The sequence below is a fragment of the Grus americana genome, chromosome 5 (genome assembly GCF_028858705.1).
Source record: "Grus americana isolate bGruAme1 chromosome 5, bGruAme1.mat, whole genome shotgun sequence".
Taxonomy (NCBI): Eukaryota; Metazoa; Chordata; class Aves; order Gruiformes; family Gruidae; genus Grus; species Grus americana.
In genome coordinates, this window is record NC_072856.1 from 41,217,481 (window position 1) to 41,242,452 (window position 24,972).

The 24,972-nt window shown below is 38.4% G+C and overlaps 1 protein-coding gene across 4 annotated transcripts in view; it reads left to right on the forward strand.

Annotated features, from left to right (window-relative positions):
* Positions 1–620: 620 nt before the first annotated feature.
* Positions 621–24,972, forward strand: part of AKAP6 (A-kinase anchoring protein 6) — a 291,212-nt gene continuing 266,860 nt past the window's right edge. For 3 of the 4 annotated variants that reach the window (XM_054828353.1, XM_054828351.1, XM_054828354.1), the window contains exon 1: positions 670–755. The gene's annotated coding sequence lies outside the window, so the exon portion shown is untranslated. Of the gene's footprint in view, positions 756–24,972 lie in introns of all 4 variants that reach the window. The other variant, XM_054828350.1, reaches the window with a different exon arrangement.

Consider the following 24,972-nt stretch of genomic DNA (forward strand, 5'->3'; position numbering starts at 1 on the left):
GCTGAAAAATGATAAGGAGGTTTTTACTTGGTTGGCTAGAAACTTCTTTACCCTCTTGTGAATAAAAGGCACCCACCCCCCCCTTTTAAACTCGTTGTCATTCATTCAACAGTGTGAAATCTGCTCATTTTGAAGTATCAAGTGTTTTTCCCTAGCAACACAATTTTTCTTGTAAATGACAGATTGGATGTAGGAGCAGGGTGGGGCAGGTTGAAAATACATATTTCTTAAAATACTGTTCAATAACTATTGTCTTTACAGCCTTAGTGTTAAAATCATACTACTGACTGTTCATTTTAAGTAAGGTTCCCTTACATGACAAACAAATTTGACTTATAAAATTTGTTCTTAAATTGACACACACAATATTAAGTTTTAAATATAAAAATAATTTATAGCTCATACATCTCAATTGTGTATCACCATGCAGGAATAATTTGTCTAAAGTGTTCCTTAATAAAAGGCATGTAGTTGAACATGGGCTCTAAAATCTATGGCACAGTACTTTAAAAGCCTGTTTGCATTTCGTCTGTTTCTTTAAAGGGCTTCTGTATTGTCTCGGACTCCCCTGGAAATGCAGTAAGGATTCGTATCACATCTCGGTTGCCATGGCAACAGCAGTCTTTCCCATAATGAGCTGCATCATCTGAACTGATGTCACAGCATCATGCAGCAGGTCACACAAGGCACCTCCTAGTATTGCATCTTACAGATGTGCTGTAAACATCAAAAGAGGATGATTTGAACGGGACATGGTAAGTGCAAAATGTTGTGCTGTTTTTAATTGCACCATTATATTTTCCTGTTTTATGAGGTTTTCCTAATATAAGAATGTGTGGGTTTTGCCTTGTGAAAATCATTTTGAAGAAAGATGCTGCATGCCTAAATATTATTTTTCAGGCAGACAGGCTAAGACAAAGGCCTACAGAAAACGCATTCAGTCTGAATGTTTAGACTTGTCTTTGCATTTCTGATAATACCCTGAAGATTTGAAGAGAATATATTTAAATTTCACAATCTAATTAAAGTTGCTACAGTCTGATTTGCTTAAATGGAAAGAATAGCTGTTTTCAATTTTAATCGCGTAAACATAGCTTGTTCCTTTCCCTGTCTCTTTATTTAAGCATTCTTAGTATGTGTAGCTCTTCTTTTAACCTATTTTATTTCAATAGCATGAATATCACCTATTTACTTTCACTGGCCTTCCATAACGTGATAGTACAGAAAATACTTTGCAAACCAGTGCTGAACAAGCAACTGGAACAGTTTTGATTTTAAACATGGTTCAGTCCTGTTCTGTTTCTCTTGGTATTCTTAAAAAAGCAAAACATTGATGTAATTGTCAAACAATAACCAGATATTTTGAAAGTACAGTAGCTTTTAGCTTTTCTACTGTTTGACTTTCAATCTGTTTTTTTAATAATAATAATATGAATTTAGTGGATTGTAGATCTATCTTTTACTGGAAGGAAAACAACTTGGTGGGTTTTTTTTTTTTCTTCTGCTGCAACTGCAGTAAAAGGTGTAGCTAAAGATTCAGGCATTCTGAGGGGGTTTGCTATGAATAAAATAATAGGAATAATTCTAACGTCTTCCGCCTCTACCATGGAAAGAAATACATATCTTTTATATTTAGCAAGCTGGTTAAAATCATGTCTATAATATTTAGCAATTCTTTACAATGTCCAATATTTGTTTATTCTCTATTAAGGTCTTGCTTCTGGAGGCCATGCTAATTTTGCTGAACTTCAAGTTAATCTTGCTGGATGGTATACAACATTAATTGCTTGATTTTGCACGTTTAAAAGGTTCAGTCTTTCAGCTGCTTGCTATTAGAAGGAAAGAAAAGACCAGACACATGTCATTTTAATTGATCAGTATGTCCACTAGGAATTAGGGAGTGGTCTCTGGCTCTGCTCTCTCTGTGTAGTTTGTATTTCAAAAGTGCAGCAAGAAAAAATAGCAACCGCTAATCTTGTAGTGATGTCTGTATTTATTGTAAGGCTTAGTCCCTTATACTTGATAAAGTACGGAGTAGTAAATATAATGAGCTCTTCATAGGGATGGGTGTGATGGTCTTGTCTGGCACAAGCTGGAATGGAGCTCCTATATCTTAATTAGAGTCTGTACTGCATCATGTGTGCTTTTTTCAGCATGGTCTGGGTACATTTGTTGGGGTTTTTTCCTACTGCAAAACACAAAGCAGATGACTGTAAATGAACATTAGGATGATGTTGCTTTATTTATTTGTGATGCATTTTACAGCGTAAAAGTAGTGCTCTCCTGCGCTTGCTGTGCTCTCATCAGGCAAACTCGGAAGGTATGAGTTAGCAAGACGAAGGGAGGGAGGGCGGGACAGCTGATGTCTGGTTAGTGTCAGAATTAGAGATGTGAAGAGAGCTGGTGAGCAATGCGTTTAACTTACAACTTTAGGGACCATCAAAGAACAGTTAATAAGGCGTGAGTGTAAGACATGCTTGGTTGGAATATTATGCCTTTATTAATAATAACAACAACGTATTTTGTTAGATTTTGCAAGTGACGTGATTATCACTACAATTTCTCAGACTACAGTTAAAAATTAGGGGAAACATTGGGGAAAAACAACAACTTTTGACAGTATTAATGGAGAGATGACCTCCTATGAAACCCCTAGTGCAGATTTTATTTTTCTAATAATGAGAATGCAAATCATGTTGTTTTCCAAACATAATTTTTTAAAAAGTTCTTGTTACTTCCTATTCCACACCCTTCTCACAGCATTGTTTGCCCTGGGAAACACCTGCTAATAATGGAGCTGTGATGACACTACTTGTTTCTTGGTGAACATCTTGGCTTATTCTGACTCTAGCTGAATGTCTTCGTTGTAGAAGATTTCCTGCTCATTTTCATATGGGCCCAATTGTTTCACTGAGGTCCATATATGAGGATATGGAAGAGTATGGAGTGATGAAGCAGATCTTGCTATAAAAAGCAAGCCTGATTGCCTGAGTCAGAGCATGACTGAATGCAGAAACACTACAGATGTAATACACTTTTGCTTGCTGTTGAGGCAGATTCATAATTGGTACAATCATGTGTAAGACAGTGTTCAACAGTAGAAAAACTGTGTTGCTTTCAGTTTTGTTGCACAGCTGGTTTTGCTCATCATTACTGAAGGCAATACCATTTGTAAACACATATATTTCTGTCCAAAGTAGCTGAATTTGGACACTTAATCTGGAGGCTGGAGTACTTCTGTATATGCAGTTTCATACTGATGTATAGTTGGAGATGGGCGTGTACTAGTGAACTGAAAGGATGTTCCTGTTTAATCTTTGCTAAGGGATTTTATTGTATCGTCAATTAAATAGTTCCTACATAGCTTAGTACTGAACACAGAAACAGGAGCTTGATTACCCCCAAAACAGCTGTGGGAGTTGATGACAAAACCCGACTCCAGTTGCTACAATTTTAACACTTTGTGGATTTTTTTGTCAGCATATGACAATGCAAAGCCTACTGAGGGGGGATCAGAGCATGTCCTCTGCGGAAGGAAACCTTTTTTCTTCTCTAAACAGTAGTTGAGGGAACCCTGTGCTCTAGACTTTATCTTCTGTAGGTCATGTCCCATTGTGGGTGTCCATCCATCCCAGCCCCCAGCAGCTCTGGAATGGGTCTGTGTCCAGGAACTCATCCCTAGAAAGTCAAGTCCAAGGAGTCCTCTTCATCAGAAGTGCTCAGACCTTTATTAGAACTGGTGGCATTTCCAAAATGCTGGTGAAATATTTCCTCCAAAGTAATTGAGTAATTAAAAATAATTGAAAAATCCTATACCACATCATAATTTACTTGCACCCTTCTGTTAAAATCTCTACTGTGTCATGAAAGAAATATTGACAGAATTCTGGGCTTGATGGGGTTTTGTGTGTCTGCGTATGTTGAGCGCTACTAGCTTCAGGGAGAGGTACGGTTGGTCAGAACGTCTGAAATTCCAGATTTGTATTTAAAAGAAGATTTATATGTATTAAAGATACTGAGTTTGTCTTTTGAAATAGTATATTTATATTTTGTATTGTAGGTATGGCCTATGCTATACAGTGAAGTGTCTGAATATTCTGTAATGAGACATTGTACTGGTATTACTGGGATAAAAGTAGTGATACATGAATAGAAAGATCACTTCAAAGGATCATCTTGCAACTAATGTGTCTGAATACTGACATTTCTGTGGGCTGGAGGGGAAAAAAGTGCCCTTTGCTTTGTCCTTTTGATGAAAACAGCCACTCAATAAGGCAGATTTCAGCTGCAGAAAATAAAAGTTGTATACCTTACCCCTGTGACGAGTCACCTGGGCTGGGCCAGGTCTTCCTGCCACAGGAAGGGAAGGAGCAACAGGAAAAGCTGAGCTGGATGGAGAGCCAGGAGTCTAGATTGCTGCTTTATGCAGTGGGGGAGCAGGACGCACAGTGAATGGAAGTGGTAACCGAAGGGCAACCATATCTGACATCACTGTCATGATCCAGAACTCTCCTGAAGAGGCAGCTGCCATCCTGGGCTTCTCAGTTTCTGCAGGCTTTGACATAGGGGAAGAGAAACTTCAGCTACGTTCCTAACCCTAACAAGTTCTTGCTATAGCCATTTTCTATTTTGTCGGTGCTTAAAGGCTCCTTGCCCCCTGTTTGCTGAGTGGACACATATGCTTTTTTAATCAGTTCTCTTGTACAAAGGCCCACAGAGTGTTTTCTTTCTCATGCCTAGTTTTGTGTCGAACATTTTCTACTGATTTTAAAATAAAAGCACCTAACCCCACTTCACACCCATCAAGTCAAACCTAAAAATGCACAAGTCCCTTAATTCGCTTGGTATGGTCATAATAGCTTTAACTACATGAATAGTCATGATACATATATGTACACACACATGTATATATATGTTACATCAGAAGGGTCATCACGAAAATCACCCTTTAAGAGTATCGAAATGTGCTTTTCTGAAGCAAAAGGTTTTTTATCTTTAAAATGTCTTCAGAAAAGCTTTGCTTCATGCAGAAAAGGGGTGGGGAATAAAGAAAAAAACCAATCCAAATAGCTCTTCCCTTCCTGTTTTGTGATTGAACTACAGGTTTCAAATATCTGGACTCTTGGGTACTTTGAATCCCAGCAAGGCTGACTCAGCTTTTCATCCCTCCAAGGTCAAAAAATTCAGCTCTGTGCAGTTTACAATGTCTGGCGCTTCCAGACAAGATGTTTAAAGCCAGGGATGCTCTCCGCTCTGCATGAACTCTCAGTTCTCATGGCACGTGTCAGATACAGGCTTGCCGCGTCAGCCTTGGCCAAAATGCTGTTGCCACCTGCTTCTTGTCCAGTATTCAATCCTGATGCCAGGCAAAGAGGGACTTTCTCTCACCTGCTGAATTAATGTCTTCTAAGGCACCTGGAAGTGGAGATAGCTTGTGAATGTAAGTGAAGTGTCCTCCAGCCTGGAGGACAATCATTGTGTCCTGTGGAGAGTACTGGCCTCAAAGTTAAGGGTGGAGGATAAGCACTATGAATTGTAATGACACTTTCTTACCTTCGCCAGCTAAGTGGCTTCTGCAACTGTTAAGAGCACCCAGGTCAAGTAGTCAGCTCTCTGGATGACTGTTTTGCAGGGTGAGGCAGTAAAAAGGCGCTGTGCAAGGAGAACCGCAGGACCCTCCATGTGGCAGTCAGGCTTCTGTGAGGCTGAGGGCAGGCGCGGAAAGGCCTGACCCCAAGTACTGCTGGTCCACTGACTCTGCTTTCTCAGAGACACCAAGTATGCTAAGCATATAGCCAAAACGTGCTCTCTCCTTGGCAAAGAGATCTTTCAAGTGATACTGATTTCTGTGAGGAAATAGCTCTATGAAATAGATTTCCCAGCCCCCCCTCCTCCCATGGTACAGTGTCTTGTGGGAGCTGACACACTTGAAAAACCGGCCTTTGTTAGTATTAGGTTGTACTAAAAGAAGTCCTAGCTTTTAGGTGAGGGAGCACCTAACTGCAATAATTAGTTCTGTTTTCGATCTAACTGTAAATCTATTACTTATGCATATGTTTGGGGTTTTTTTTCTCTTTCAAGAGTTGCCCTGTACTGAATGTCTTGTAAGCTGGACGTTGTCATAGTTTCAGGATTAGGATGCAGACATGAAGTTGCTTCATGAGCTGTCAAAGGATAATATGAATTTTTTACCAGCTTGGTGTGTGGATAAAATAAAGGAGACAGGTATATGAATATAAAGCAAGCCTTTTTTTTTTTTTTTTTTCCTGCTGTGTCATTTTTGCAGCATTTTCTTTCTGGACTAAAAGCTTGCAGCTGAGTCTCTTCAATCTTAAAATGCATCCTACCTAACCTCTATAACTCCTCCTTGTACACTGTGTTAGACTTACATTTCTTGTTTTCAGCTCCTGCTCAATTCTATCGTGGATTGACTTCCTCTGTGTCTTACTTGTTCTTTCCAGCTTTCTGCTCCTGAATGTTACACCTGTAATTGCTCTTTTCTACCAAGTTGCCCTTCATTTCTTATTTAAATCCCTTGGGGAAAAAAGTTGCATTTCCTCTGGACAGTCTCTAAAAAGTGGTTTATGAAAAGTTATATATGGAAAAATTATGGAACTTTGGGGTTGTTACTATGTTTTAAAATAACAAAACACAATTCAGGTATCTCTACCAAAGTTTAGACAGGACCCTTCCAGTGCTAGGGGCTGTACGAATACCTGAGAAATGCTTAAGTCTTTCTTGACTAGATTGCATTAATTTTCAGTTTAAATTAAGATGAGAAACTATTTTCCTCACTCTTCCTAAATATCCCTCATAAGGGATAAGTAACATGCCCAAGTTTCTTAGAAAACCTTTGGCAGACCTGGGAGAAGAAGTTATTTTTCTTATTGCTCGTATAGTACTTCAGAAAGAATATAATCTTTTATCTGTCTTTGTACTTTCCTGTTTGTGTTTCTGTGTTTGTTTTCTGAGGTTGGCTGGTTTTTGTTCGTGGTGGATGCATTGAGTAAAGCTGAGCTCATACTGGAGATCCACAAAATTTCAAGGGATTTAAGGAAAAAATGATTGTTACCTACCCTAACTTAAGCTGCAACTTAACACAATGATCTTGGGAATATTCTAGTCTTTAAAAAGAGGAGGATCTGCTTGCCAACCTTTTTTACACAAACCTTGACTGTACAGTTTAAAATTAAATAATAAAAATCCATACCTTAGTCGCAGGAAGCTGGATCTTTATAAGCTTAGTTGGCAACAGAAAGTTGTGCGCTGCTTAGTTTTTTAAAGAAATTAGTGCATTTGTTTTAAAAGTTTTAAAACAGTGTTTCCTCTATTGGCTAGATAGTGCTTGTCCTTTGACAGATCGCTGTGACAGAATATTCACTGCCAAGGGAGTTTATGAAAAATGTTTCTGCAAAATAGATAAAATTAAGAAAACAACATACCTGCCTACTGAAATATGAGGATCATTAGGTAGGGAACTGGAAAGTAAAGATCGATGCCTTGTTTGCACTACAAAGTACAGCCTTATATGGCTGTGAGCCTACCGAGAAATAATGTTGAACAGGTGACTTGTATTGCATTTTTGCCCTTTCAATAGACTTAAGATTTTTGACAGGTATTTATTTGATGGAGGCTGATAGAACTCGTACAGTGAATGCAAACCAAAAAGAAAGGAGCCACATAGTCTCAAGTCTGAGGGCTGTGTAAGATTGTTTTTAGTTGATATTGCAAGACAAGCCTTAAAGAAACTCAAATAAAATACTAGTTAGCAATGACAAAACTAATGAAAGACTTTTCTCAACACTTAGTTTTTGTCATGAAAAACTGCCCTTCAGAGCTGAGTGCTATTGACAGAATAAGTAGGGTCTACTGAGAATGTTTTCAAATAAGGACGTCTTTCAAAGCTGTTGCATGTAGCTACTCCAGGCTGCTTACAATTTTCAAGTGTGTTAGATCATGTTTAGAAGCAGCTTTTCCTGCTGAGGAGGCTAATTCCTTGGCCAAGGCAGTTCTGTATTAACAAGTGTGTATCCTTCCTGTACTTCAAGCTGCACTGCTAGTCTCCTAAAGCATACCATATTTTGTCAGAATAATAAACCAGATTTTGACTGCCACAAAAAACCCCACCCAAACCCCATATCTTCAGTAGGAAAAGGCTGCTGTCTGTCAGATTTCAGCATGTCTAGTCTGTGTTGCTAAGGCAGTGACACAGCAGATATGCGAGTTGCCATTTTAAGGGTCAGCTTTTAAAATATGCAGGGTGTATTTTATAGATCCTTAATGTATGATCTAGCCTTGTTCCTTCTCAAAACTTCATTGCAGTATTTTACTAGGTCATTACCACCCCACCCCCCATTCAGTTTTTGATGACATTATGCCCAGATACTTTGGAAAATAATTAGGAGATTTCTGATTTTCTTGTATCTGGAGAAGGTGGAGTCCAAATACGCTCAGTGCGTGATGTAGGAACAGACAGTGCATCAGCAACAATGATGACTGCTCTTTCAGAAGAAAGCAATTTTAACCATCCAAGTGCTTGGCACCTGTTTGCAATGCCATAGCTTTTTAAAGTAAACCTTTTTAAAGTAAACGGTGAAACCTGATTTTGTATTTCTGTGAATTATGCAGAAAACTTCTTAATTATTGCTTTTGTTTAGCTTCATTATGCCATTTTGACTTGGATTTTTAGTTTCATTTGCTGGTTCCACCTATGTGATCCCTTTTCTTTGTTGTAACTTGTAAAGTCACTTTGGTCAAAAGGGATAAATCTTCTTCAAATGTCTGTTGTTCCCTCTTCTCATTGGGTAACATGGAGAAACGTTGAGGGCCTGAATGGTGAGTTATGTGGGATGCTAGTATGAGATAATATTTGAGGTAAAGATCTTAGGTGTTCTCCCTTCTGTACTTGTAATGAAAACGTACCAAAACTAGTATGAGGACTTCCTGGGTTTAATTTAAAATTTTAATGTAAAATGATATAGAATAAGAACTGGTCAGAGAAATGATAAGCTACAAAAAGGTAGCCTTCAGCAGCGGCCTGTGACACTTGAATCAGGGAGACCTGGAAACTGCTTCTGGCACTAAATGTGCCCTTTGGACATTGTCTCTGAACTTGTGCCTCTTGTTCATCACCTGTGGAATGGACATGATACTGATGCCCTTTGTAAAGCACTCTATGGAAGTGCTAGATGACACTACTATCAATTTACATGCACACACATATACGGGCAAGAAAGTAGCAGATGCCAGACAGAATGGTGCAAGGGAACATTGTTGAATAAAAGACAGATGTGGGTGCTGAAAATAAAATGTAAAAATCTAAAGGAAGGAAACTAGCTTTTAGGATTTTTGTTCTGGAATAAAGGATTGCACAGTAGAAGACTTACCAAGTGTGTGGAAAATTTTGTGGTTTTGGCAACACAAAAATTACATTTATAAGCAGCGTATGCCAAACTGTTGAGCCTGCTTAATTGACAATAAAAGCTTAATTCTACAATTCAGTTTGAAAAGACCAGGCAGATATCTCTACTGGCTGAGTCTAAGTGATTTCCATATAGACAGAGAGGCAGCAACACCCAGTCTGTAAAGCTTGAGGCAATATATGCATGCCATTCTGCTGTAGAAGAAATTATTCCTTTTTTGGGAAAGAAGGGGGACCCACCAGGCTTTTGCATGGTCTTCAAGGGCTCCTTTCCATGATTAGGGCTTGATAAGAATTATTCTACAAAATGCTGTTTTCTCAGTCGCTGATGATTCATTAAAACACCTATTGTTGATCTTGATTAAACTTTTTTTGCCTAGGTTTTGTTCAGAGAGCAAACAACCCAAACCAGCTAATGACTGATGGATTAAAATGAGATGTAAGATACACAGGACTAACATCTGTTCTGAATTAGGCAAACCCCTGGGTTCTGGTGATATCGTTCTTTCCAGTCTAATAAATACTTATTTATTTATAGAAACCAGAATAGTTCTAAGTGTCAAGTGAGCTAAAGATGTGTATTTCCGATTCATGTGCCAATAGCTCAGGGAAGAGGAGCGTGGCAAGAAAGGCACCTTATGAGTGATCAGGAGTAAAAGTAGCCCCCACAATCAACCTGTATTGTTTTCTGACTCCAAATACAATTTAGAATCCGCTTCAGTTTAGTCTTTCTTAGACCTATATACTGGCATGCAGCTTTGATTCCTGTATTCATCCTCTGAATTGTTAAGGAAAATAATCTAAGGATGTAAGTCACATGTACATAAAACAAGCTAGTATGCTATACTCAGCACCTAAAATTAATGTTAGACATATTTGAATTCCAACAGCAAATTTTCTTGAACTTCCTTGAATGGCTTGTAAATTAAATTGTGTGGTTCTCTCTGTTCCTATTGGGTGTTAATTGTTGATGGAGTATTAGTGGGTTTTTGGGTATTCTTATAAACTGACTAGTACATCATGGTTTTAACTAATCCTTAATAAATTCAGACTCTGGACAGCAATTACCTAATCAAATGTATGAAGATAAAATAAGGTTCTGAGAAACATTCTTTGATTTGTCTGGCGCTTTCATTGGTATGGGAGAACCACAGGGAAGGCAGAGGTTGTAGAGAATATCAACAAACCTTCAGTCTGTGAAATGGTATTTCTTCCCCCTCTACATCCGATTTGAAAATTATATGTTCTGAAAGTGAAATTTGATAGCATTTGGAGCCAGGAAAAATGCCAGTTTGGCAGGGCTCAGAATTTTTTTTTTTTTAGCAATATTTTCCTAGACCGGAGAAGGCCTCAGGGATTATAATTAGCCTGTCTTGGGCTGATTAGTGTTGGGTACTTGAAGATCCTTGATCAACAAAATAACATATCCTGACAGCCTAGTGGAAGGAAGTCCAGCATTTCACTCCTCCCTGCAGGGAGCTGAGAAAAGAATTGTTTTGGTAGATTAAATCCTTATGAAAAAAACCGCTGGATGTATGTACTTAGAGGTGGTTATCTCCTGGGCCAGGATGCACAGTGCCTTATTCCCGCCTTTCAAAGCATTTTATTGAAAGTGAAGAAAGTATGATCTGTGCCGTAAGACTCTGTTTAAGCCCTCCTTGTCTTCTTGATAGTTCATAACTGCCTGCTGTGCCGTAAGCAAAATGTAGCTTTCTTCTTAAAACGAAAAGCAGATATCACCGAATCACGGAATGGTGGGGGTTGGAAGGGATCGCTGGAGATCATCTAGTGCAACCTCCTGCTAAAGCAGAATCACCTGGAGCAGGTTGCACAGGATTGTGTCCAGGCAGGTTTTAAATATCTCCAGAGAAGGAGACTCCACAACCTCTCTGGGCAGCCTGTTCCAGTGCTCGGTCACCCTCAGAGTGAAGAAGTTTTTCCTCATATTGAGATGGAACTTCCTGTGTTCCAGTTTGTGCCCATTGCCCCTTGTCATGTTGCTGGGCACCACTCAACACAGTTTGGCCCCATCCTCTTGTCACCCACCCTTTAGATATTTATAAGTGTAGGTGAGATCCCCTCTCCGTCTTCTCTTCTCCATGTAGAACAGACCCAGCTCTCTCAGCCTTTCCTCATACAAGAGATGCTCCAGTCCCCTAATCATCCTCGCAGCCCTCTGCTGGACTCGCTCCAGGAGTTCCTTGTCTTGCATCTACATCTTGAACTACACACAGAAATGCACTGATGATTAAAAGACCAAATAGATCTTTTCTGCTGATCTATGTAGTTCTATGATCAGAAAAACTGTAAACAAGCATTTCAATTTTAATTACATGTATTTTAAATCTAACTTCATAAATTAGTTTATATTATTTGCTAAAATGGAAATGTTATTGTCTGTGTTCAACAAAGACTAGAGAATGAATAATTAAATGGGATGGAGAATGTATATATTGGAAATGGTTCAAATTTCCTTCTGAAAATTGTTTCAAGTGATCCTAAAAGATCTTCACAAAAAGAAATACAATACTCAGTAATATACTATTGCAACATGACTGTTTTCTCAAACTAAACCTCTATGAATAGTTGCACTGTTTGTAATCAAAAAAACTTCAGAGTTGGTTATACTAACAGACATCATTTGCTACAGTTTGTTTGCAGCATTTTAACAATCTCTTCTAAGACATATATTTAAAATATCACAAAATCAAAGTTAAATTCAAATGGGATGAAACAGGCAATAACAAACAAAATTCCTTTCAGTAACCCTTTAGAAAATTGGTAAAGATGTGGGTCAGATTACCAGCCTTTTGATATAAAATTTATGAATCTAGTGGCAACTCTGTGGTGCTGAGAGTAGGAAAAAGTTTTGCCATCATTATCAATCGTACTAGGGCCTAGTATTACACTTTTTGGGTGGTAATGCAATACAAATAATTTCCTTTTTTTTAAGGGGAGGAAAAATATTGTTCTCTAAAGAGATTAGAGGAGTAGAAGTATGGGGGTGGGAATGAAGACTGATAACCAAGCATTCACTTGACTAGCTCATCAAGTGTGTGTGCCAGGGACCTTAACTTTGACTCCAAGAAACAAATCTAGAACATATTGAAACACAGCAGGAAAAACCTGATTTTAAAAAAAAATGCACAAATAAAATGTGAGCTTCTGAGAGCGAGTTTTTTGGTTTTTAAATAAGAGTGAGGGAGCTAAAAGGGTATAATGGTACTTTAATGGCTCCCAGGCTTTGCAATGAGATAATTCCTGCTGCAGTGACAAAGAGGAAGACTGTCAGAGTTCCCTTGAGAGCAGTGCAGTGCGGAGGCTGGGAGGAGCAGGGTCTGCAGCTCAGCAGCTGTGGGTGCACTGCTGCTCAGAGTGGGGTTTAGTCTAGTTATTACCCGTGATGATCATGCGTGCTTATAAATTATGTCTTGGAGCAGCCCAGAAATGTCAGCACAAGGTTAGTCTTGAAGCTACCTTAGCACTTTCTTTTCACGATCATTTCTCTGCTGGAGCTATTACAGGCATGCCACTGAAACTTGCCTCAGGAGGTGTTTAGTTCTTGTTCAGGTCTAACTCTGTTCCTACTGATTTCTCATGTTTCGCTTCTAATGGAAATCTAAACCTCTGGGTCTTATTCTTATAGGCTTACACTAGTCATTAATAAGCTTCAGGCCCAGTATCTTCCCATGTTGTGTGGGTTTTGGTTTTGTTTTGGGGTTTTTTTTCTGGTTCTGTGATTTCCCCAAGGAAAGTGTCATGTGGTAAATTGAATGAAGCCAAGCAGAATCCTTGGAAGTAGCAAAACCATTTGAAATGTGTGTGCCTCATTTGAGATTCAAAGGTTTGAAAAAGGGCTGTGTGACTGTAAAGATTTGGGAATAATCTTGCTCCCCAGTTTCCTGCCAAATAATGAAAATGTTATTGGTATCATCTGTGATGTTCAGGTTGCTGTTAGAGTCTTGAGGAGTGCTAAAGTATTTCTTGTGTGTTGGAAAGCCCATTATGATCTGAGCACAAGTAATACTATGCAGGCGCATTTTAGATTCATTTTTCAAGAAGCTAAGATGAATTCTTTGCCTTCCTGAGTGATGAGAAAATATCTTACCAGATTTGAAGGATTTTATACTGGCTGTAATTTTTGAAATATAGTATCAAGCTTTAACAGCTTATCATTTTGTTGGTTTTGTTTTGCTCTTATTTGTAATGTGAAAAATTCCCAATACTGAATTTCAGAAAAAAAATTCTTGTTGTACAGGAAACAAAGTTTCAGGTAGTGATTTCTTTGAACTTAAGCATAATGGCAAACTTAAAACATGAATTTACACGTATTATTTATGATAGCCTCAGGGAATGAAGTCCTGTTTAATGAAAAAGCAGGGAAAATAGTGACAAAGTACACAGGCAGTAAGAACATTGGTTTCAAGATCCACAGCTCCATCTGCTAATGTAATTCAACCCAATTTTGGAAAAATCAACAGTAGGTACAGTAGATGCCAGTTGTTTTTATAGAATCTAAACACAAATAAGCCGAACACAGTACTATGATCTGTTTTGGTATTAGTGTTATATTTCTAATGTGGTGGTGGTTATTGTTAATGTTGTTGGAAAGAGAAACTTAGCGTATGAAGTAATGCACAGATGCAAACAAAAGTCCTAAGTATCTCCTCCCTACCCCAAAACACATACTGTGTGAGCCTGAGAACAGGCCTGCAAAGGAACGTACCAGGAACGTGGCAGGTATGTGAGAGGATATTGAAGATTTGTAACATGAGCTCCTACATGACCTGTTACACACTATGAGGTACTCCCTCCATCACTTATTGACAGGTCAGATTTTTTCTTTTTTTTTTTTTTAAGTGATTCTTGCTGCTGGAAATATGTGGGGAGTGCTAAACGAGACAGTCAATAGTATCCCTTTGGGATGCTTGGGCAGACAGGGAAGGGGCTTGAGAGGAAGAAAGGGTGTGCTTGTGGTATCAGGGCACCCTGCTGCACAAGTTGATATGGAGAGGCAGCCAGGAAGAGCCCAGCTGGTGAATTAGTCTGGAGAAAGCATTAAAGAAAGGGCACAGAGCAGGAAGAAAGAATTTGGAAAGAACTACCTCAAGCAAAAGAGGGGAGAAATTGGGTTGCTGCAGGCTGAATGGGTTTGCTGTGGGCTGTAACAAGCTGAGGGAGAATGAGGTAAGAGCTGATACAAGCAGGCCAGAAGTTAACTGCTGCATAAAGACTCCACAGGCTCCTACTCCTATTCAGCTCCTGTCAAAATAACATGAACGTTGCAAACTCCTCTGTGGCCATCTAATGGGTATGATGCACTATTTCTAGTCGTATTGGGAATAAGTCTAAGAAGTTTAAAGTACAATATGCATCAAAATATATCTAATGGCATTATCCAGTATGGTTACAGCATGCAGAAAATGAATCAGCAGCAATTTAAGAACATAATAATAAATTTAACTTCGGCTAAGCAAGCTCATTTTTTAAATCCTTGGAGACTCTGCAGGATGTTTTAATGGGTCTTTTGTGACGTGGATATTTCCTCAGTTTAAAACCTGGACTAAATAAGTTCATTTTGCATAACTTAGGAAGGAGCCTTCATATGGTAATGATTTTAGGTCACTGCTAAGCTAGACCAGATGTGGATGAATGGCTTAACAGTGAAATGCTGCATATCCCATTACAAAGCTTTTTAGGCCTATATACTTACCCCCTTGGCAATAAGCTTGCAATTAATGAGTAAGTCCTTAATACATAGTTATATGTCAAAAACGGCAATAATACTTCCACCACAGTTCTCAATGATTTTGGGGAACCTTTGAAGACAGTAATTGACAAAATAAGTTGATGGAGCCATCTGTACTTAGGAATAAGTTGCGTATTATTGCCACCTAGAAAGATATTGTCTCCCTCTGTGTTATAGAGGTTAGCAGAGAATCATACTGAAACCATAAACTAAAGGTATTTTCTGGGTGAAAAGAAGGAAATGGTGTGATGTAGAAAGCTGCTAAATAAGGAATGAACTTTCTGAAATACCAGCTGTAGTCTTTAAGATATGAACAGTTCTCATCTTAAAAGAAGACATTATTGACTTGCAGAGATCCCAAAAAGTTAACTTTCTGTTCTCTGAAATATCAAAAATAACAAAAGATAATTTATCAACCTTTCTTCTTGTTGACGTTTAGTATAGAATAGCTCAGTTGGAAGAGACCTATAATTATCATCTAGTCCAATTGTCTGATCACTTCAGGACTGACCAAAAGTTAGAGCATGTTATTAAGGCATTGTCCAAATGCCTCTTAGACACTGACAGGCTTGGGGCATTGATCACCTCTCTAGGAAGCCTGTTCCAGTGTTTGAGCACCCTCTCAGTAAAGAAATGCTTCCTAATGTCAAGTCTGAACCTCCCCTGGCACAGCTTTGAACCGTACCCACGCATCCTGTCACGGGATCCCAGGCAGAAGAGCTCAGCACCTTCCTTTCCTTTTCCCCTCCTCAGGAAGTTGTAGAGAGCAGCAAGGTCACCCATCAGCCTGCTTTCCTCCAAACGAGGCTAACCCAAAGTCCTTAGCTGCTCCTCATAGGACATTCCTTCCAGCCCTTTCACCAGCTTTGTTGCCCTCCTCTGGACGCATTCCAGTACCTTCACATCCTTGTAAATTGTGGGGCCTGGAACTGCATGCAGTACTCAAGGTGAGGCTGCACCAGCACTGAATACAGCAGGATAATCCCCTCTTTTGACCGGCTGGTTATGCTGTGTTTTTTGATGCACCCCAGGACGAGGTTTCCCCTCTTGGCTGCCAGGGCACACTGCTGACTCCTACTGAGCCTGCTGCTGACCAGCACCCCCAGATCCCTTCCTGCAGAGCTGCTCTCCAGCCACTCCTCTCCCCATTTATACTTGTGTCCAGCATTACCCAGCTTTCTATTATATTTTAACATAACATAAAGGTAAATGTGAAATGGTTAAAATGATTGGGCTCTTAAGCTCAAATAGTGTTGAAAGCTTGGTTGCGACTGGGGCCTGGTCCTCTATTCTTAAGTCACTTGTAGATGTCCTTTTTTTTGTTTGAACAGGTGTTTTGCAGTCAGAAATGTTACGCGAACCCTTTGACAATGACCGACCTTCCACTAAATGTTATGGAGGTGCTCAGTCAATTAACTGAAGCCCTTATTGCATCTGTTTTGTCCACCATTAATTTTGTCTATATGTCAATGTTTTCTCATAGATGAAGAAAACAAAATTTAAGTAACAGGTAAGAATATAATTAAAATCCATGTTTATATCTTTACTTAAAAGTAATTATCAGTGTATCTATCTGTATCCTAAAACAATAGATCTGTCCTGTATTTACTTCAACATCAGTCCACACTGAAAAATCTTTTTTAAAGATATGTGCTGTGTTTTTAAAATGAAGGGGGGGGAGTATTTTTACTGACTTTGCAATATCTGAAATATTAAATGTAAAAAACTGTCTACTTGCCTCTGCAAAACAACAAACTATTAATATAAATAGTTGTGTTACTTTCTGAAAATAATAGCTACATCCTTCTGGCATGGAGCTCAATTTAATCAATGCTGACTTTGCATCCTTTATTAATTACTTTTTTCCCTGGGGTGAGTGATGATCTCCTTAATAAATGCAAGCATAGTAAAACTAGATCTTTAAAACAACAGTTGAGGACTTAAAATACTGGCATAAATGACATTTTCTCTGTGTGAAACTAAACAAGAGCCAAAATTTCTTTTTTTTTTTTTTTTTTTTTTTTACATCTGGAGCATATAGGTTAGGCATACATTTTTCAGCAAATTTTGTAGACAAGCTTAACAGGCAAGTGATTTTCTTTTCTCTGGGAAATAATGCATTTTCTTCAATAGTTTGAAGGCTGCTTATGGTTTTAAAAGTATATAAGAGGATGTGTACTGACTTAGTACCATAGGTCACTAGAAGAACTATTCAAACACTGGAGTGAGACCCAGGAAATTTTTTTCAATGCATTTACATGGGCTAGAATTTAAAGTTCCTTATGCCTCCCACAGTAAGAAAAATTGCTTGGAACAAGACTGAAAAAGCCACTTTGGTTCCCCTCATTTAAATTTTTCTATGATGAGATCACTGCAGCTTGTTCATTAAGAGATATGTACCATAACTAAATTATCTTAGGGCATTTTATAGAATTTAATTTTTTTTCCTTTAGAAAGTCAGAGATGCAAGTGATTAATGATTCTTTGTTTTTCATTAAATTGATGGAAATGGGCATTTCCATTGAATTTTCTGCCTTGATGAGTTTATTCTTAAGATTTTTTAGAAGACATTTACTTTCACATACATATATGAAATCACTAAGAATAGTTGCATTGCAAAGAATCATTAAAATTGTTGATCAAAGTAATAGGAAAATGAAAAAAATATTTATTTTGTTGTAGAGCTTTCTCTTGTTTTAAAACCAATTTGAAACTGATTCTAAAAGATATTTTGACTGGTTCCAGAACTTCATCTACTTTATTCTGAGAAATGTAGGTACAAAGCTATTATTTTTTGGAGGTTTTTTTTGAACAGCCTTGTTCCTCTGTTGGCTGACTTACAGGTAAAAGTTTACAAATAGATTTTAAAGAATCAGGGAGAAGAATTTGCAATTCCAATGATATTTTCTTACCTCCCTAAGAGAAATTTCTGATCAGCACTGAAAAGACTAAAAAATTGTGACATCAGAGGTTAATGGTTGATGAGATATTAACAACAACCTAAGAGGCAAAAACTGTGTAACACTGGCCATGTCTTTACAACCCCTTTCACACATGTTTTCTAATCTTTCAGATAAGAAATATCTCCCTAATCACATTAATTCAGAATCATCTGTGTTTGTAGGAGTATAGTGTTATCAGAATAAAACATTTTCAGATATAAAAATAAATGAAGTAGTAATAGTAAAAATAAAGGTAGTAGCAAAGCTGGTACCCATTCCAGTCCCTTTCACGGACAGCTTCCTAAAGAAAGATGTATTATATATAATAATAGAATTAAAAGCTAAGTGAGAAATTGAAATGCAGCTAAAAATAGATAGCTTTGAAGTCTGCAGCTTTAATGTATAGCAAAATATATTGGCCTTTTCAAACTATTTGGTCTTCTCATGCTATTCAGTCCTCTTAAAAGGGAAAAGAGGCATTCCTGTGGCTAATACGTGGATTAGCCTAAATGCTTGTTTGGGTCTCAAAACAATTTGAGATGTGAATTTTTGGGAAGTTTTGTCCTACTTTGCTCTCTGTTTATTTCTTTCTGCATTTGGATATTCTGAAGTACTATGGGAACACATTCTTGTGGCATTTCTGACCTGACCCAAATGAAAAATTAAACACTAGAAAACACCATTGCACTTTTGTTGGCTGCTGCTACAAATTGCTTCTGTGAGATTCACTACCATCATAACTTTCTTAAGGCACTGAAACTAGTTACCTTAGGCAACATTTTGCTGGCTACCAAGCATGAGAACTGTTTCTCAGTTTATGCACTCTTGAGGCTTAGATGAGACATAGGTGTTCACTGAACTTCAACTCTGCTAAAAGCTAAGTAGCAGACATAACTTCTGAATGACTGGAAGTTGACTTAAAGCTAAATGCTTTATCTTCATTTTCACAGCCATTACCTTTAATTCAAAAGTGCCCTTGGTTTTATTCCATGAAGTAAGAAGTGATGGGTGCTGCTCAATGAACAAATTAAGACTGGAACAAAATAAAGTACAGTCTGGAATGAAAAGCATTGATAATTGAGCTAGCAGTCTCAATCTGTAAGTCATCTAGCACCCAATAACTTTCATTCCTGTCAATGGAACTAATGCAAATCTAGGTGCATTGCTTTTTATGGAGGTTTTAGAAAGGGTGAAATCCTTTAGGAAAGTTGGAGAACTGGATCAGCAGGGACGGTCCTTGTAACAGTTTGTTCCTAAATTGTACAAATGGTTGAGCTTGATTACTGCAAAACTGATACACTGGCAACTCTGAACATGCCCATATTCAAGCTTTGGCTGGTGAGAGCTTGGAAAATCTATACTGGACAAAAAATATGCTGTGTGTTTTAGCACATTTTTATAAGATGCACATCAGTGACTATCAGGGTACAAACAAGTAAAGTTACAATAATGCCCCACAGTTCCTAAAAACTGGAATGCGTATATTAAATCTCTTTGCAAGAGTCCCAGGACAAGTCTGGTGCTGGCAATTCCATAATGAAATGCGCTATTTAGAAACCCTGAGATAACAGTAAATGAACTTGATAGCTTTGCACCGTATAGCACATTGATATGGAGAGCTCAGGCCACTAAAGCAGGAAGGCCACATTAGTGGAGTACTCCACCTAAGGCAATAATTTATCTATGAACTGGACTTTTTACTCATGGAATATGGCTACTTTTGGAGTAGTCAAATTCACAAGCTTGAGAAGCCCCTCACTGCATCCTGCTGTGTTTCGGGGATGATTCCAGTGTCCCCCTCACACATAGCCTCACCTGGTGTCTACAAGCAACTAAAGTCATGACTAAAGGGAATCTTGAAAACTGACTAATAACTTCAAGTGAATATTCACTGTGGAAGAATTTGCATCTGATAGATTTATATGAAACCCTAATGTATGCATGTATACATACATATGTATACCCATAGATGTTATGTAATGAGTTCTGGAATACTAAAAAGCTTTCCTATATTTAAAGATCTTTGCTTGATGACTGAGTTCATCCTAATTTCAGGAAGTGTCTTTCCATCTTCTCATAGAGAGGTGACGATTCTTCACTTCACCACCTGCAGTTTGGTCACTGGCAGATGGGAAATGGGTCAAACCCTCTCAGAAGCCATATGTTTGCTCCCAGTTGGGAGCTGAAGGAAGAAAGGATTGATTTAATCCTTATTACTGCAAGAGCAGCCATGTGGAAGGTGGATTTCTCTTAGGACCTTAAAAAAAGTAATTCTAATTAAGGTAGAAAGTGAATTGGAAGTGCAATACAATAGAATAACTCTGTGTACATGCATTTCTATTTCATCGTGATGGGTACTTTCTGTTGTTGCTTGTTTGCTGCCAAGCAGCTGCTTCAGCATTTCACTGGCTTGCTGTTTCCTCAGCTGTTATCAGCACTGCCTTTCCTCCTCCCCCTCTCCTAATTGAGATAATGGCCAATATAGTTTGCTAAAACCTCCTGCAGCACCCGCTGGGCTGCCGACCAGCCCTGGCTGTTGTGCTACTCTAGAAGCTGGTTTGACTTGTTGGCAGTTTTCTTTGTAGCTCCTGCAGCAGCTTGCCTCTAGCCATTTTGCTTTTCTTGTTTCTTGGGATTCTTGTTGCTTTTGCTGACACACAATCACTTCTTTGGACATGCCTTGTTTGGACTGGAACAGAGTTTTGTGAAAAGCAGTGTAACAGTACTTTATTATTCCGTCTGGAGGTGGAGGAGAATTTTTTCCCCTTGATGTTACTGAGTCCCAGCAAAGAGGAAATGCTAGCTCTTTATTTGCTTGAGGTATAGGCTTAGATGCTTTGCTCAGAAACTGCTGTAACCAGTTTAACCACAGAACAGGATAAGACGTGATAAACAGAAATTAGGAACAACTAATCTGGCAGCAGGGCAGGGATCTTGCAGTGGCTATAAATGATCTTAGCAGTAACTGAGGTATCACTTGCACTGGAATGTGACTGAAGTGTCACATTCTGCAAGGTCCAGACTGCAAGAGAAAAGAGGCTTTTCAGGCGTTTCTTTTGAAGTGTGCTGTATTTTCTGATAACTTTTACAGAGATTAAGCTCTAAGAAGTCTTGTGAGTAACAAAAGCTTAAAAGGACCACAGATTAATTGTTCTGTTGTGTCCTGCCAACATTCGATAGTTTTTCAGACCTGCGCTACCAAGAAGATTTCAAAAATTCCTGATTTGAACAGCCTTTATGCATTTGCTTTTTCTTAAAATTCCTTAGTGCTGGTGTTGATGTCACAAAGCACACATAGTGAAAGCATATATAAACATGTATGCCTGTATTTGTACATTCTGCTCTACTTGTGCTAGTTGGTTGTTGCACATGGTGCTACCAAACAGAATAGTCTGCTGTTTGTATGCTTATTTTTCTCCCAGCTTCAATTCTCTCTTGAATGTCTGGGAGGCAAGAGTGGAAAACCATAATTCTTCAGGCTTTAATTTCAACAGCAAAATGAGATTATAACAGGAGCAGGATTTGCTTTACATTACAATTTAACTCCTAATGTACCCACCAGTTTCTTCCTTTGCTGCAGTAATTAACGCCTTCTGATTTTTTCTCCCTGTCACAGTATTCTTCAATAATTCTGAGCCATGAATCTGTCAGCAGAGTGGGTGTGGGCACCAGCCCCACATCTTTGTCTTTGCTTGTTCTTGGAGCTGTATTTCTTCACTACCTCTCCTTTCTCACCTGAAAGTAGCCGGTAAGAAAGGGAAAGGGTCAAACTCCTTTAGTAAATCCATGTTGTATTCCTTCGAATTTGAGCTATAGTTGTTTCATGTGCATTCTCAAAAACTTTGGTTTTTTCTTTAATTATTTTTTTTTTCTTGGGCTCAAAGGGGTATCCTCTGATACCTCTCTGCTTTTGCTTGAAATTTTTGTAGTGGAACTGCTGCATCCTGATGCCTCTCCAAAGTCAGGACTCCTACTAATACTCACTTGACCAGATTCTCCAGAATCTTTATGTACTTTTTCTTTTGGGGGCTAGTGGGCAGCATGTCAGGAGGAGGACTTGTTAGGTCAAACCTTTCTGTTGAAATGCTGTGTGTGTGGAAATATGGCCGAATAGCCCAGGATGTAAAAATCAAACCAGTGTAAGACATTTCTAATAAAGAAGGGCAGAAAGAGGAAACAGGAGAATGTAGCTGCGCTGGAGAGAAGCCTCAATGCATGCACTGGAGGGCTGTCAACTCCTACGCTTACGTCCTCGTCCTCAGAGCTGAATCGTTAACCTGTGCTGAAGTAAACTGAGGTCAAATCTCTTTCTCAGACTTACCTGTTGGGTAAAGTTTCGTAGGGCTTGAACCAGAGAGTTTTTGTTGGCTGGCAGAGAAGTTAGAGAAAAAACTTGTAAAAACCATAATTAACTTGCAATGAAATTTTATGGTAGGGGTACTAGATGTGTTCTTTATCCCAAGGTTTATTTATTTCATTCTTCCTGTTTCCCTTACTAATGCGGCTCTGTTTGTAATAACATTTATAGGAACATTGGTGCAGACCAGCCACTAGCGCTTTAATCACTGTGATATGTATACATATATTTCTAGTCCTGTTTGATAGCTACACGCACCATGATGGCAATCCCAGGATACTTTTTCTATGCTTAAAATATGCTGTAATTCCATAATGTTCAAACTGCAGGCTGGATACCACCCAGAGCAGTGATCTCTGACTCATCCAAAGAACCAAGTGCTGAGAAACCCCTGAAGATGGTTATGTGTGCAGGCTTGGATTTGCAGCTGGAGCTGTGAGACAGAATTGAGAAGGAAGTATATGTGAATATTATCAAGGGATTGGAAGAATTAAAAGATCACCACCACTAAGACTAAGAAATGAGATCAGGGTAATTCTCCACTGTACTGGGAGAAGTATCCAGAAGCATTCTAGTGACAGGAGGGTGATGCATGTTCTTCACTACATACTTAACTAGGAATAAGGTACAATTAGGACCGAGGCTCAGCTAGGAACAAGGTTTGGTATGTTTCTCTTGCATCTTTGAACACGCAGACTTAAACCAGTTGTGCAAGTGGAGCAGATCAGTGTAACTCTATTACCTTAATTGAGTCTGAGGATCAGCCTCAAGGGGCTTATGCTGTTTGTTTTGAAATTATTCCTTTTACCCCACTCCTAAGTATTTCCCCCCCCCGCCCCTAAATTTAGCTTGTAGGTTTGCAAAATTTGGTACAAAGACTATTTAACTTTCCTTTGTCCAGTGGCTATTTTGCGATTGTGCAGAGTGGGAATAAGGGGGTCACAGCACAATACTTAGGATGTAGAAAAGATTGCAGCTATGTAAGTTGTGCCCATTCAAGCAAAAATACAATCTATTACACAAGTTAAGATATTCTCCTCTATGAGACCTATTTACTTGTGCCTGGATGGTCACATAAAGATATAAATGCATTTATATTTATATGCAGGCGAATTTTTTTTTTAATATCTGTGTAAAGTGGTGTGTAAGACCTTGATAAATGTTTACCATTTGACATGAAGTTTTCCGGATGGATAAATGCCTCAGGCTGAATTTTCTTTGGATTTCTTTTGGGAGAGGGAGACAGCATTTTTTTTAAAAAATATGAGAGAAAATACAGATTTGCTAGAATTAATAGAAAAATGAGCAAACAGACTATGAGAATTTCTTTAAGATGCTTTAGTATCTTTAAAATACTTAAAAAGCACACTGTAAAATAACAACTTACTATTGGTAGGACGTTTATCCTCGTGGTTTTTTGCTTCCACAGTCAGGCGATATGGTCTTGAAAAAAACATTCTTCATGTGGGTGAGATTTACAGTTGGTTGCAGTTTACCATGTGTTGCTCCTTGAAATTTCCAAAAGAGAGCAGGAATGTAGTTTTCCTCTCTTTCTGGTGATCTCTTTGCAGTTTTGCAAGCAGCGAAGAGGTAAAAGTGATCTACAGGTTCATAAAAAGTACAAGATTTCCCGTATCACAAAACAGTGTTCTAGCATCAGATTGCATGCATCTTGACAGAACATTCAATTCTCCAAATTTTTTTTTCCTTTCCAAGTATTTAACAGGTTCAAAATTATTTGTCAGTTATAGAGTAAAAACCCTTTTTTGACTGTAGATTGCTTAATTTCCCCAAAAGCACCTTAAATAGAAAATACAGCCAAAATGAGTTTTACATTTCATTCCCTACCTTCAACAAGTTTCCAAAATTTGGATCCATTAAATATCAGGTAAGCATGACGTGCAGATACTCTGTGTGCTCCTGTGTAGCCTGAGCACCAACATCAGCGTTGCAGTAAAACTGATTATATATAATGGGTGTTGCTGGAGTTGCTCTGAAGAGAGCAACTACTCTCACTTGAGTAAGCTCCAGGAGTCTGAGCTAACTTTATTTGTCGGACCGTAACTGTTTCCCTTTTTCTTTACTTCCTGTTAATTAACATGATAATCTCTTTGCATTTCTTTCGTGGGCTTACAGTAACTTGTATATAACTACATATCCACTTTTGTTCTAGAAACTTTCCAAAACTGTGAAAGATACTCAGTAACTGTTGATGACTTATACTTGATATGTTTTACCTTGTCTGAATCTGATGTTAAAATAACTGAGCCACAGAAACAAGAAAGGTAATTTTCTAGTGCCAGTTTTTAGTAGATCTGTAACCCTGGGGTAAATGATTTTCTGCCTTTTTTTTTTTTTTCCTAATGATGCTTAATTATTAAAAAATAAATAATTATGTTACATCATGTAATTGGGGATTATAGATCTTTTAGAGTTCTGTGCATTTTGGGAAAAGCTATAAGGCAAGGCATGGAAGAGATGAGAAAGGGAGGAGATTTAAAAG